Genomic DNA, 15,133 nt, shown 5'->3' on the forward strand with positions numbered 1-15,133 from the left:
CATCTACTCCCATCTTTACCCCAGCCTCTTTACAGAGCAAGGAGATTAAGCTTGGGTAAGCCAGTTTGGCTTCAGTGGAATTCTTATTTGCAATTGTGTAGATCTCACAAGCAATCACATGATGAACCTCCACTTCTTTTCCAAGCATAATGCAATGAATCATCACTGCTCTCTTGATAGTGACCTCAGAACGGTTGCTAGTGGGCAGTATGGAACGCCCAATAAAGTCTAGCCAACCTCTTGCAAGTGGTTTGAGGTCTCCCTTCTTGAGTTGGTTTGGGACACCCTTTGAATTGGTTATCCACTTAGTTCCAGGGAGGCATATGTCCTCTAGAACTTGATCCAACCCTTTATCTGCTCTCACCATTCTCCTATTAAAGGATTCAGGATCATCTTGCAGTTGAGGTAACTTGAAGATCTCTCTTATTTTGTCCAGATGGAAGTACATAACTTTCCCTCTGACCATGGTTCTGTAGGTATGGTAAGCAGTTCCAGTCATTCTCTGCTTATCTGTTAGCCACAGATTTGAGTAGAATTCCTGAACCATATTTCTTCCAACCTTTATCTCAGGATTGGTTAGAACTTCCCATCCTCTGTTTCGAATTTGCTCTTGGATCCCCGGATATTCATCTTCTTTCAGATCAAATTTAACTTCCGGGATCACTGACCTCAGACCCATTATTTTGTGATAATGGTCTTCATGTTCTTTGGTTAAGAATTTCTCTTGATTCCAAAGATTCTTTGGATTATTCTCTTTCTTTCCTCTTAAATTGGTTTGTTTTCCCTTAGGAGCCATGATCTTGATGAATCTTGGCTTAGTGATCACGGAAAAGCACACCAAACTTAGAGGTTTGCTTGTCCTCAAGCAAAAGAAAGGAAAGAAGAGAGAGATGAGAAGAGCAAATTCGAATGGTGTGGGGGAATGGTGAGGCCGAACGTGTTTTTATAAGGGGGGAAGGAGATTTCGAAAAAAATTGAAAAGAGATTTGAGAAGATATGGAGAGAATTTGAGAGAAGGGTGAGTTTTTGAACAAGATTTGGGATTGATTTGAGAGAGATTTGAAAGTGAATAATGAAAGGTTGAAGTGTGTTTATGTAGAAAAGTATGGGTAAGAAAAGGAAAGTTTGAAAAAAATTTTATTGGAAAACAAAATCTTGGTCCCCCACCTTTCTGGCGTTAAACGCCCAGAATGGCATCCATTCTGGCGTTTAACGCCCATTTGTTGCCCATTGTGGGCGTTTAACGCCCAGCCAGGTGCCCTGGCTGGCGTTAAACGCCAGAATTCCCTTTATCACTGGGCGTTTTGCTAAACGCCCAGGATGCTGCACACCTGGCGTTAAACGCCCAGAATGGTGCCCATTCTGGCGTTTAACGCCCAAAATGGCACCTTTACTGGCGTTAAACACCCAGAATGGTGCCCATTCTAGCGTTTAACGCCCAAAATGCCCCTTACTGGCGTTTTTTCGCCAGTAAGCTCTTTTTCTCTGCTTTTTGCGCTGAATCCTTCTGTAACTCTGTGAATTCCTTCATTTTTGATACTTGCCTTTGTAAAATCGAAACATATAACCTGCTAATGACTGGGTTGCCTCCCAGCAAGCGCTTCTTTACTGTCTTTAGCTGGACCTTTACTGAGAATCACTCAAGTCTCAGTTTTGAGCATTCCTGCTCAAAATTGCCTTCAAGATAATGCTTGATTCTTTGTCCATTAACAATGAACTTTTTGTCAGAATCAATATCATGAAGCTCAACATATCCATATGGTGACACTCCTGTAATCATATACGGACCCCTCCACCGGGATTTAAGTTTTCCTGGAAACAATCTGAGCCTAGAGTTGAAGAGCAGAACTTTTTGTCCTGGCTCAAAGACTCTGGTTGACAGCTTCTTGTCATGCCACTTCTTTGCCTTTTCGTTATAAATTTTTGCATTTTCAAAGGCATTGAGTCTGAACTCCTCTAGCTCATTTAGCTGGAGCAATCTTTTTTCACCAGCTAACTGAGCATCCATGTTTAGGAATCTGGTTGCCCAGTAGGCTTTATGTTCCAGTTCCACGGGCAGATGACAGGCCTTCCCATACACCAATTGGTATGGAGAGGTTCCTATAGGAGTCTTGAATGCTGTTCTGTATGCCCACAGAGCATCATCCAAACTCTTTGCCCAATCCTTTCTTCGGGCTATCACAGTCCGTTCTAGGATTCTTTTTAGTTCTCTGTTAGAGACTTCAGCTTGCCCATTTGTCTGTGGATGATACGGAGTTGCCACTTTGTGGCTAATTCCATATCTGACCATAGCAGAGTATAGCTGTCTATTGCAGAAGTGAGTGCCCCCGTCACTGATTAGTACTCTGGGAACACCAAACCTGCTGAAGATGTGTTTCTGGAGGAATTTCAGCACGGTCTTGGTATCATTAGTGGGTGTAGCAATTGCTTCTACCCACTTAGATACATAGTCTACTGCTACCAGAATGTAAGTGTTTGAGTATGATGGTGGGAATGGACCCATGAAGTCAATTCCCCATACATCAAACAATTCTATCTCTAATATCCCTTGTTGAGGCATGGCATATCCGTGAGGCAAGTTACCAGCTCTTTGGCAACTGTCACAGTTTCGCACAAACTCTCAGGAATCTTTATAGAGAGTAGGCCAGTAGAAGCCACATTGGAGGACTTTAGTGGCTGTTCGCTCACTTCCAAAATGTCCTCCATACTGTGATCCATGGCAATGCCATAGGATCCTTTGTGCTTCTTCTCTGGGTACACATCTGCGGATCATTCCGTCTGCACATCTTTTAAAGAGATATGGTTCATCCCATAGGTAGTACTTGGCATCTGAAATTAATTTCTTTTTTTGCACTCTGCTGTACTCCTGGGGTATGAACCTCACAGCTTTATAGTTTGCAATATCTGCAAACCATGGAGCTTCTTGAATGGCAAAGAGTTGCTCATCTGGGAAAGTCTCAGAGATCTCAGTAGAAGGGAGGGACGCCCCAGCTACTGGTTCTATTCGGGACAGATGATCAGCTACCTGGTTCTCTGTCCCTTTTCTGTCTCTTATTTCTATATCAAACTCTTGCAGAAGCAACACCCACCTTATTAGCCTGGGTTTTGAATCCTGCTTTGTGAGTAAGTATTTAAGAGCAGCATGGTCAGTGTACACAACCACTTTGGATCCCACTAGATAGGATCTAAACTTGTCAATGGCATAGACCACTGCAAGTAACTCTTTTTTTGTGGTTGTGTAATTCTTCTGTGCATCATTTAGAACACGGCTAGCATAATAAATGACGTGCAGAAGCTTGTTATGCCTCTGTCCCAACACTGCACCAATGGCATGGTCACTGGCATCACACATTAGTTCAAATGGCAATGTCCAATCTGGTGCAGAGATGACTGGTGTTGTGACCAGCTTAGCTTTCAGGGTCTCAAATGCCTGCAGACACTGTGTGTCAAACACAAATGGTGTGTCAGCAGCTAGTAGGTTACTCAAAGGTTTTGCAATTTTCGAAAAATCCTTTATAAACCTTATGTAGAATCCTGCATGCCCCAGAAAGCTTCTGATTGCCTTAACATTGGCAGGTGGTGGTAATTTTTCGATTACCTCTACCTTTGCCTTGTCCACCTCTATTCCCCTTCTTGAAATTTTGTGTCCAAGGACAATTCCTTCAGTCACCATAAAGTGACATTTCTCCCAGTTTAAAACCAGGTTAGTCTCTTGGCACCTTTTCAGGACAAGTGATAGGTGGTTAAGACAGGAGCTGAATGAGTCTCCATATACTGAGAAGTCATCCATGAAGACTTCAAGAAATTTCTCCACCATATCAGAGAAGATGGATATCATGCATCTCTGAAAGGTTGCAGGAGCATTACACAGACCAAAAGGCATCCTTCTGTAGGCAAACACGCCAGAAGGGCAAGTAAATGCTGTTTTCTCTTGGTCCTGAGGATCTACTGCAATTTGGTTGTAACCTGAATAGCCATCCAAAAAGCAGTAATAATCATGACCAGCTAGTCTTTCTAGCATTTGGTCTATGAATGGTAAAGGAAAATGATCCTTTCTGGTGGCTGTATTGAGCCTTCTGTAGTCAATACACATACGCCACCCTGTGACTGTTCTTGTAGGAACCAGTTCATTTTTTTTCATTATGAACCACTGTCATGCCTCCCTTTTTGGGGATAACTTGGACAGGGCTCACCCAGGGGCTATCAGAAATAGGATAAATAATCCCAGCCTCTAGTAATTTAGTGACCTCTTTCTGCACCACCTCCTTCATGGCTGGATTTAGCCTCCTCTGTGGTTGGACCACTGGTTTGGCATTATCCTCCAACAGGATCTTGTGCATGCATCTAGCTGGGCTAATGCCCTTAAGATCACTTATGGACCACCCAAGAGCTGTCTTGTGTGTCCTTAGCACTTGAATCAGTGCTTCCTCTTCCTGTGGATTTAAAGCAGAGCTTATAATCACTGGAAAAGTATCACCCTCTCCCAGAAATGCATACTTCAGGGATGGTGGTAGTGGTTTGAGTTCAGGTTTGGGAGGCTTATCCTCCTCCTGAGGAATTTTTGAAAATTCCTTTGTTTCCTGTGGTTCTTCTTGATCAGTTTGAGCATCCTTGAAGATGTCTTCAAGCTCTGATTCTAGGCCTTCAGTCATATTGATCTCTTCCACCAAAGAGTCAATAATGTCAGCGCCCATGCAATCATTTGGTGTGTCTGGATGCTGCATAGCTTTTACAGCATTCAACTTGAACTCATCTTCATTGACTCTCAGGGTTACTTCCCCTTTTTGTACATCAATGAGAGTTCGTCCAGTTGCTAGGAAAGGTCTCCCTAGAATGAGAGTTGCACTCTTGTGCTCCTCCATTTCCAGCACCACAAAGTCAGTTGGAAAGGCGAATGGCCCAACCTTGACAATCATATCCTCTATTATGCCTGATGGATGTTTAATGGAGCCATCAGCAAGTTGGAGGCATATCCGGGTTGGTTTGACTTCTCCAGTCAACCCAAGCTTTCTGATAGTGGATGCAGGTATTAGATTGATGCTTGCTCCAAGATCACATAGGGCTGTCTTGGTGCAAGCACCTTCTAATGTGCATGGTATCATAAAGCTTCCTGGATCTTGAAGCTTTTCTGGTAAGCTTTTCAGAATGACTGCACTGCATTCTTCAGTGAGAAATACTTTTTCAGTTTCTCTCCAATCCTTCTTATGACTTAAGATCTCTTTCATGAACTTAGCATAAGAAGGTATTTGCTCAAGTGCCTCTGCAAACGGAATCTTTATTTCAAGAGTCCTTAGATAATCTGCAAAGCGGGCAAATTGCTTATCCTGCTCCGCTTGGCGGAGTTTCTAAGGATAAGGCATCTTGGCTTTATATTCTTCAACCTTAGTTGCTGCAGGCTTATTCATTACAGAAGTGGTTGAAGAATCCTTTTTTGAGGGATTACTGTCAGCACTCTCAGGTGTCTGATCCTCCCTTGGCGTCTGAACGCCAGGAATGGGTGAAGATTGGGCGTTTAACGCCAACTTCTCCCCCTTTTCTGGCGTTTGAACGCCAGAACTGGGCAAGGAATGGGCGTTTAACGCCAGCTTTCCTTCCCTTTCTGGCGTTTGAACGCCAAAAGTATTCCTCTCTGGGCTCTTACTGTCCTCAGAGGGATTTTGGGCAGTGGCTTGGTTACCCTCTGTCAATTGTTCCTTATTTGACTTTTTGCTCTTTTGAGTGGTGTTGTTTAGTGTCTTCCCACTCCTCAGTTGAACTACTTGACACTCTCCTGTTATCTGGTTAGATATCTGCTGTTTTGCTTGATTCAACTGCAGTTCTATGTTCTTGTTAGCAACTTTAGTTTCATGGAGCATCTCTTTAAATTCTGCTAACTGTTCTGTCATCAGGAGCAATTGTTGATTAAGCTCAATCATCTGTTCTTGAGGATTAGGATCAGTGACTACTGCCATGATTTCCTCTTTTGGAGAGAACTCATTGCTAGAGTATAAATATTGGTTTCTAGCAACAGTGTCTATAAGCTCTTGAGCCTCTTCAGTTGTCTTCCTCATGTGTATAGATCCACCAGCTGAGTGGTCTAAAGACATCTGAGCTTTTTCTGTAAGCCCATAGTAGAAGATGTCTAACTGTACCCACTCTGAAAACATTTCAGAAGGGCATTTTCTTAGCATACCTCTATACCTCTCCCAGGCATCATAAAGGGATTCATTATCCTCTTGTTTAAAGCCTTGGATGTCCAGCCTTAGCTGTGTCATCCTCTTTGGAGGGTAAAAATGATTCAGGAACTTGTCTGATAACTGTTTCCATGTCTTTATGCTTGCTGTAGGTTGGTTATTCAACCACCTTTTAGCTTGATCTTTTACAGCAAATGGAAACAGTAATAGTCTGTAGACATCCTGATCCACCTCTTTATCATGTACTGTGTCAGCAATTTGTAAGAATTGTGCCAGAAACTCAGTAGGTTCTTCCTGTGGAAGACCGGAATACTGGCAATTTTGCTGCACTATGATAATGAGTTAAGGATTTAGCTCAAAGCTGCTTGCTTTGATGAGAGGTGTACAAATGCTACTCCCATAAGCAGCTGTAATGGGGTTAGCATATGACCCCAGAGTCCTTCTGGATTGATCAATCCCACTTAGGTCCATAGTGGATAAAGGGAACTGATATGGATTGCAAATAGATAAATTTTGTTTTTTTTTTCTTTTTTAAGTGACCGAAAATAATAAAATAAAATAAAACAAAAGGAAAATAAAATAAAAAAATTCGAAAATTAAAAGAAAATAAGATCAAAGCAAATTGAAAACTGAATCAATTAGTTAATTAAAAAGATTTTGAGATTAGCAATTAGAAAGATATGATTGAAAAATTTTTATGAAAAAGATTTGATTTTTGAAAAGAAGACAGAGAAAAACAACAAAATGACACCAAACGTAAAATTTTTAGAAAATCAAACACAATTTTTCGAAAATTTCAAAGGAAAAACACAAAGAGGACACCAAACTTAGAATTTTTACGGATCAAAAAGGGACTAAAGACATGCAAATTCGAAAATTAGAAGAAAAACAAAAGCATGCAATTGACAACAAACTTAAAATATGACACTAGACTCAACTAAAAGACTCTAAACCAACAAAAATAAAACAGTCCTAATCTAAGCAACAAGATAAGCCGTCAGTTGTCCAAACTCAAACAATCCCCGGCAACGGCGCCAAAAACTTGGTGCACGAAATTGCAATCACACCTTTGCAATCCCGCACAACTAACCAGCAAGTGCACTGGGTCGTCCAAGTAATACCTTACGTGAGTAAGGGTCGATCCCACGGAGATTGTCGGCTTGAAGCAAGCTATGGTTATCTTGTAAATCTTAGTCAGGATATCAATAATTATCAAGATTGATTGTGCAAAGCAAAAGAACATGAAATAAGTACTTGTTCACAGTAATGGAGAATAGGTTGAGGTTTTGGAGATGCTCCATCTTCTGAATCTCTGCTTTCCTACTGTCTTCTTCCTCAAACACGCAAGGCTCCTTCCATGGCAAGCTGTATGCAAGGGTTTCACCGTTGTCAGTGGCTACCTCCCATCCTCTCAGTGGAAATGTTCAACGCACCCTGTCACGGCACGGCTATCCATCTGTCGGTTCTCAATCAGGCCGAAATAGAATCCAGTGATTCTTTTGCGTCTGTCACTAACGCCCCGCCCTCAGGAGTTTGAAGCACGTCACAGTCATTCAATCATTGAATCCTACTCAGAATACCACAGACAAGGTTTAGACCTTCCGGATTCTCTTGAATGCCGCCATCAGTTCTAGCTTATACCACGAAGATTCTGATTAAAGAATCCAAGAGATATCTACTTAATCTAAGGTAGAATGGAGGTGGTTGTCAGGCACACGTTCATAGTTGAGAATGATGATGAGTGTCACGGATCATCACATTCATCCAGTTTAAGAACAAGTAATATCTTAGAATGGAAGCAAGCATGATTGAATGAAAAACAGTAGTAATTGCATTAATCCATCAAGACACAGCAGAGCTCCTCACCCCCAACCATGGGGTTTAGAGACTCATGCTGTAAGAAGTACACAAAGAAATGTGTAAAGTGTCATGAGGTACAGATACAATGTCAAAAGATCCTATTAATAGTGAACTAGTAACCTAAGGTTTACAGAAATGAGTAAATGACAGAAAAATCCACTTCTGGGCCCACTTGGTGTGTGTTTGGGCTGAGCATTGAAGCTTTCATGTGTAGAGACCTTTTCTGGAGTTAAACGCCAGCTTTCATGCCAGTTTGGGCGTTTAACTCCAATTTTTATGCCAGTTCCAGCGTTAAACGCTGGAAATTCTGAGGCTGATTTGCAACGCCGGTTTGGGCCATCAAATCTCGGGCAAAGTATGGACTATTATACATTGCTGGAAAGCCCAGGATGTCTACTTTCTAACGCCGTTGAGAGCGCGCCAATTGGGCTTCTGTAGTTTCAGAAATACCTCTTCGAGTGCAGGGAGGTCAGAATCCAACAGCATCTGCAGTCCTTTTTAGCCTCTAAATCAGATTTTTGCTCAGATCCCTTAATTTCAGCCAGAAAATACCTGAAATCACAGAAAAACACACAAACCCATAGTAAAGTCCAGAAAAGTGAATTTTAGCTAAAAACTAATAAAAATATACTAAAAACTAACTAAATCATACTAAAAACATACTAAAAACAATGCCAAAAAGCGTATAAATTATCCGCTCATCATATATAATCTTGGTTCTATTTTCAAGTCAATAGTACAGGAAACTGAAGATTCAGAACATGCAGCAGAGGAATTTCACAGAAAAAGCTGGGCGTTCAAAACACCCAGTGAAGAAGGACAGACTGGCGTTTAAACGCCAGCCAGGGTGCCTGGTTGGGCGTTTAACGCCCAAAAAGGTAGTGCATTGGGCGTTAAACGCTAGAATGTGCACCATTCTGGGCGTTTAACGCCAGGATGGCACAAGAGGGAAGATTTTGTTTTCAAATCAATTATTTTTCAAGTTTTCAAAGTTTTTCAAAATCAAATCTTTTTCAAATCAAATCTTTTCAATCAAATATTTTCAAAATCAATTTCTTTCCTTTTTCAAAAATACTTGCTATCAATTAATGATTTGATTCAACATTTCAAGTATGTTGCCTTTTCTGTTGAGAAAGGTTTAATGTTTGAATCATATCTTTTCTTGTTAGGCAAGTCATTAATATTTAAAATCAAATCTTTTTAAAATTGTTTTCAAATCATATCTTTTCAATTACATCTTTTTCAAAACAGTTTTTAATCATATCTTTTTGATTTCTGATTTCAAAATCTTTTTCAAAAATTACTTGATCTCTTTCTCACTCTTGATTTTCGAAAATCAAATTAAAGTTTTTCAAAATGTTTTTTTTTTAAAAAAAATCTTTTTAGTTAATTTTCGAAAAGTCTCTTCCCCTCTTCTCACATCCTTCTATTTATGGAGTATCACTCCTCCTCAATGCACAATTCGAACTCTGTCTCACTAAGTTCGAATTCTTCTACCTCTTTCTTCTATTTTTCTTTTCTTCTGACACCTCAAGGAATCTCTATACTGTGACATAGAGGATTCCATATTTTCTTGTTCTCTTCTCTTTCATATGAGCAGGAACAAAGACAAAGGCATTCTTGTTGAAGCTGACCCTAAACCTGAAAGGACCTTGAAGCGAAAGCTAAGAGAAGTTAAGGCACAATTCTCTGTAGAGGACCTAACCGAATTCTTCAAAGAAGAAGAACACATGGCAGCCGAAAACAACAACAATGCAAGGAAGGTGCAGGGTGACTTTACTGCACCTACTCCCGACTTCTATGGGAGAAGCATCTCTATCCCTGCCATTGGAGCAAACAACTTTGAGCTTAAGCCTCAATTAATTTCTCTAATGCAACAGAATTGCAAGTTCCATGGACTTCCATTGGAAGATCCTCATCAGTTCTTAGCTGAGTTCTTGCAAATCTGTGACACTGTCAATACTAATGGGGTTGACCCTGAGGTCTACAGACTTATGCTATTCCTTTTTGCTGTAAGAGACAGAGCTAGAATATGGTTGGACTTACAACCTAAAGACAGCCTGAACTCTTGGGAAAAGCTAGTCAATGCCTTCTTGGCAAAGTTCTTTCCACCTCAAAAATTGAGTAAGCTTAGAGTGGAAGTCCAAACCTTCAGACAGAAGGATGGAGAATCCCTCTATGAAGCTTGGGAAAGATACAAACAATTAATCAGAAAATGTCCTTCTGACATGCTTTCTGAATGGAGCATCATAGGTATTTTCTATGATGGTCTCTCTGAACTATCCAAGATGTCTTTGGATAGCTCTGCTGGAGGATCTCTTCATCTGAAGAAGATGCCTACAGAAGCTCAAGAACTAATTGAAATGGTTGCAAATAACCAATTCATGTACACTTCTGAAAGGAATCCTGTGAACAGTGGGACTAATCAGAAGAAAGGAGTTCTTGAGATTGATACTCTGAATGCCATATTGGCTCAGAACAAAATATTGACTCAGCAAGTCAATTTGATTTCTCAAAGTCTGTCTGGAATGCAAAATGCACCTGGCAGTACTAAGGATGCTTCATCTGAAGAAGAAGCTTATGATCCTGAGAACCCTTCAATGGAAGAGGTGAATTACATGGGAGAACCCTATGGAAACACCTATAATTCTTCATGGAGAAATCACCCAATTTCTCATGGAAGGATCAAGAGAGACCTCAACAAGGTTTCAATAACAATAATGGTGGAAGAAACAGGTTTAGCAATGGCAAGCCTTTTCCATCATCTTCTCAGCAACAGACAGAGAATTCTAAGCAGAACCACTCTGACTTAGCGACCATGGTCTCTGATCTAATCAAAACCACTCAAAGTTTCATGACTGAAACAAGGTCCTCCATTAGGAATTTAGAGGCACAAGTGGGACAGCTGAGCAAGAAAATTACTGAACTCCCTCCTAGTACTCTTCCAAGCAATACAGAAGAAAATCCAAAAGGAGAGTGCAAGGCCATCAACATGGCCGAATTTGGAGAGGAAGGAGAGGAAGTGAACGCCACTGAGGAAGACCTCAATGGGCTTGCACTAGCCTCCACTGGTTCCCCAATGAGGAACCATGGGAATCTGAGGCTCAAAATGAGACCATAGAGATTCCATTGGACCTACTTCTGCCATTCATGAGCTCTGATGATATTCTTCCTCTGAAGAGGATGAGTATGTCACTGAAGAGCAAGTTGCTAAATACCTTGGAGCAATCATGAAGCTAAATGACAAGTTATTTGGAAATGAGACTTGGGAGAACAAACCTCCTTTGCTCACCAAAGAACTGGATGACTTGTCTAGGCAGAAATTACCTCAAAAGAGACAAGATCCTGGGAAGTTTTCAATACCTTGTACCATAGGCACCATGACCTTCAAGAAGGCTCTGTGTGACTTAGGGTCAAGTGTAAACCTCATGCCTCTCTCTGTAATGGAGAAGCTAGGGATCTTTGAGGTGCAAGCTGTAAGAATCTCACTGGAGATGGTAGACAATTCAAGAAAATAAGCTTATGGACTTGTAGAGGATGTTCTGGTGAAAATTGAAGACCATTACATCCCTGCTGATTTCATAGTCCTAGAGACTGGGAAGTGCATGGATGAATCCATCATCCTTGGCAGACCCTTCCTAGCCACAGCTAAGGCTGTGATTGATGTTGATAGAGGTGAACTGATCATTCAAGTGAATGAGGAGTCCTTTGTGTTTAAGGCTCAAGGATATCCCTCTGTCACCATGGAAAGGAAGCATGAAGAGCTTCTCTCAAGACAGAGTCAAACAGAGCCCCCACAGTCAAACTCTAAGTTTGGTGTTGGGAGGCCATAACCAAACTCTATGTTTGGTGTTGAACCCCCACATTCAAACTCTAAGTTTGGTGTTGGGAGGTTCCAACATTGCTCTGAGCATTTGTGAGGCTCCATGAGAGCCCACTGTCAAGCTACTGACATTAAAGAAGCGCTTGTTGAGAGGCAACCCAATGTTATATTTTATCTATTTTTCTTTGTTATTTTATGTTTTCTGTAGGTTGATGATCATGAGAAGTCACAAAATCAATTGAAAAAGAAAAAACAAAATGAAAAACAGGAAGAAAAATAGCACACCCTGGAGGAAGAACCTACTGGCGTTTAAACGCTAGTGAGGCTAGCAGATGGGCGTTTAACGCCCAGTCTGGCACCATTCTGGGCGTTTAACGCTAGAAAGGGGCACCAGACTGGCGTTAAACGCCAGGAAAGGGCAAGAACCTGGCGTTAAACGCCATAAATGGGCACCAGCCCGGCGTTTAACGCCAGCTTTGGCACAAAACGCAAATTTTCTTGCCACTTGGTGCAGGGATGACTTTTCCTTGACACCTCAGGATCTGTGGACCCCACAGGATCCCCACCAACCCCACCACCCTCTTTTCTTCTTCACCCATTCACCAATCACCTCAACACCTCTTCCCCAAAAACCCTTCACCTATCAAATCCCATCTTTCTCTTCACCACTCACATCCATCCTTCATAAAACCCCACCTACCTCACCCTTCAAATTCAAACCACTTTCCCTCCCAAACCCACCCATACATGACCAAACCATGAGCCCCCCTCTCCTATATAAACCCTTCTTCACTCCTTCATTTTCACACAACCTAAACACCACTTCTCCCCCTCTTTGGCCGAACACAAAGCCATTCCCTTCGTCCTCATTTCTTCTTCTTCTACTCTCTTCTTTCTTCTTTTGCTCGAGGACGAGCAAACCTTTTAAGTTTGGTGTGGTAAAAGCATTGCTTTTTGTTTTTCCATAACCATTTATGGCATCCAAGGCCGGAGAAACCTCTAGAAAGAGGAAAGGGAAGGCAAAAGCTTCCACCTCCGAGTCATGGGAGATGGAGAGATTCATCTCAAGGGTGCATCAAGACCACTTCTATGAAGTTGTGGCCATGAAGAAGGTGATCCATGAGGTCCCTTTCAAACTCAAAAAGGGTCAACTTTGATCAAAGGTTGGACCAAGTCCTCACAAACATTCATGAAGAGGGCGCTCAATGGAAGTGAGATTCAAGAGGAAAGCTGGTTCAACTGAGAAGGCATGACCTCAAGCCCATCACTAAGAAAAGGATGGAGCAAACAAGAGACCCCACTCATCATGAAATCCCTGAGATACCTCAAGGGATGCACTTTCCTCCACAAAACTACTGGGAGCAAATCAATACCTCCCTAGGAGAATTGAGTTCCAACATGGGACAACTAAGGGTGGAGCACCAAGAACACTCCATTCTCCTCCATGAAATTAGAGAAGATCAAAGAATCATGAGAGAGGAGCAACAAAGACAAGGAAGAGACATTGAGGAGCTCAAGCACTCCATAAGACCTTCAAGAGGAAGAACAAGCCGCCATCACTGAGGTGGACCCGTTCTTTAATCTCCTTGTTCTTTATTTTCTTGTTTTTCGAATTTTCATGCTTATGTTTATCCATGTTTGTGTGTTATGATCATTAGTGTCTTAGTGTCTATGCCTTAAAGTTATGAATGTCCTATGAATCCATCACCTTTCTTAAATAAACAATGTTCTTAGTTGAAAAAGAGAAGAATTGCATGAATTTTGAATTTTATAACAGATTAATTATTTTGATGTGGTGGCAACACTTTTGTTTTCTGAATGTATGCTTAAACAGTGCATATGTCTTTTGAATTTGTGGTTCATGAATGTTGGCTCTTGTAAGAATGATGAAAAAGGAGACATGTTACTGAGGATCTGAAAAATCATAAAAATGATTCTTGAAGCAAGAAAAAGCAGTGAATACAAAAAAAAAGAACGAAAAAAAAGGAAAAAAGAGAAAAAGAAAAAGAAAGAAAAAGAAAGAAATAAAGTTGTGATCCAAGGCAAAAAGAGTGTGCTTAAGAACCATGGACACCTCTAATTGGGGACTCTAGCAAAGCTGAGTCACAATCTGAAAAGGTTCACCCAATTATGTGTCTGTGCCATGTATGTATCCGGTGGTAATACTGGAAGACAGAGTGCTTTGGGCCACGGCCAAGACTCAATAAGTAGCTGTGTTCAAGAATCATCATACTTAACTAGGAGAATCAATAACACTATCTGGATTCTGAGTTCCTAAAGAAGCCAATCATTCTGAATTTCAAAGGATAGAGTGAGATGCCAAAACTATTCAGAGGCAAAAAGCTAAAAGTCCCGCTCATCTAATTGATACTGATCTTCATAGATGTTTTTGGAATTCATTGCATATTCTCTTCTTTTTATCTTATTTGATTTTCAGTTGCTTGAGGACAAGTAACAATTTAAGTTTGGTGTTGTGATGAGCGGATAATTTGTATGCTTTTTGGCATTGTTTTTAGTATGTTTTTAGTATGATCTAGTTAGTTTTTAGTATATTTTTATTAGTTTTTAGTTAAAATTCACTTTTCTGGACTTTACTATGAGTTTGTGTGTTTTTCTGTGATTTCAGGTATTTTCTGGCTGAAATTGAGGGACCTGAGCAAAAATCTGATCCAGAGACTGAAAAGGACTGCAGATGCTGTTGGATTCTGACCTCTCTGCACTCGAAGTGGATTTTCTGGAGCTACAGAAGCCCAATTGGCGCGTTCTCAACGGCGTTGGAAAGTAGACATCCTGGGCTTTCCAGCAATATATAATAGTTCATACTTTTTCCATGATTTGATGGCCCAAACCGGCGTTCAACGTCACCTTCAGAATTCCCAGCGTTAAACGCCGGAACTGGCACCAAAGTGAGAGTTAAACGCCCAAACTGGCACAAAAGCTAGCGTTTAACTCCAAGAAGAGTCTCTACACGAAAATGCTTCAATGCTCAGCCCAAGCACACACCAAGTGGGCCCGGAAGTGGATTTTTATGTCATTTACTCATCTCTGTACACCCTAGGCTACTAGTTCTCTATATATAGGACCTTTTACTATTGTATTTTCATCTTGGGATCTTAGATCATCTTTAGGTCTTTGAATCCTTTGATCATGTTTTGGGGGCTGGCCTCACGGCCATGCCTAGACCTTGTTCTTATGTATTTTCAATGGTGGAGTTTCTACACACCATAGATTAAGGTGTGGAGCTCTGCTGTACCTCGAGTATTAATGCAATTACTAT

At 41.1% G+C, this 15,133-nt stretch overlaps 1 non-coding gene across 1 annotated transcript; it reads right to left on the reverse strand.

The window, feature by feature from the left end:
- Positions 1–10,159: 10,159 nt before the first annotated feature.
- On the reverse strand, positions 10,160–10,267 carry LOC130959482 (small nucleolar RNA R71). The gene has a single exon (XR_009078559.1). It is a non-coding gene; the product is annotated as a small nucleolar RNA R71 (small nucleolar RNA).
- Between the last annotated feature and the right edge of the window lie 4,866 nt (positions 10,268–15,133).

The sequence above is a fragment of the Arachis stenosperma genome, chromosome 10 (assembly GCF_014773155.1).
Source record: "Arachis stenosperma cultivar V10309 chromosome 10, arast.V10309.gnm1.PFL2, whole genome shotgun sequence".
Classification (NCBI taxonomy): domain Eukaryota; kingdom Viridiplantae; phylum Streptophyta; class Magnoliopsida; order Fabales; family Fabaceae; genus Arachis; species Arachis stenosperma.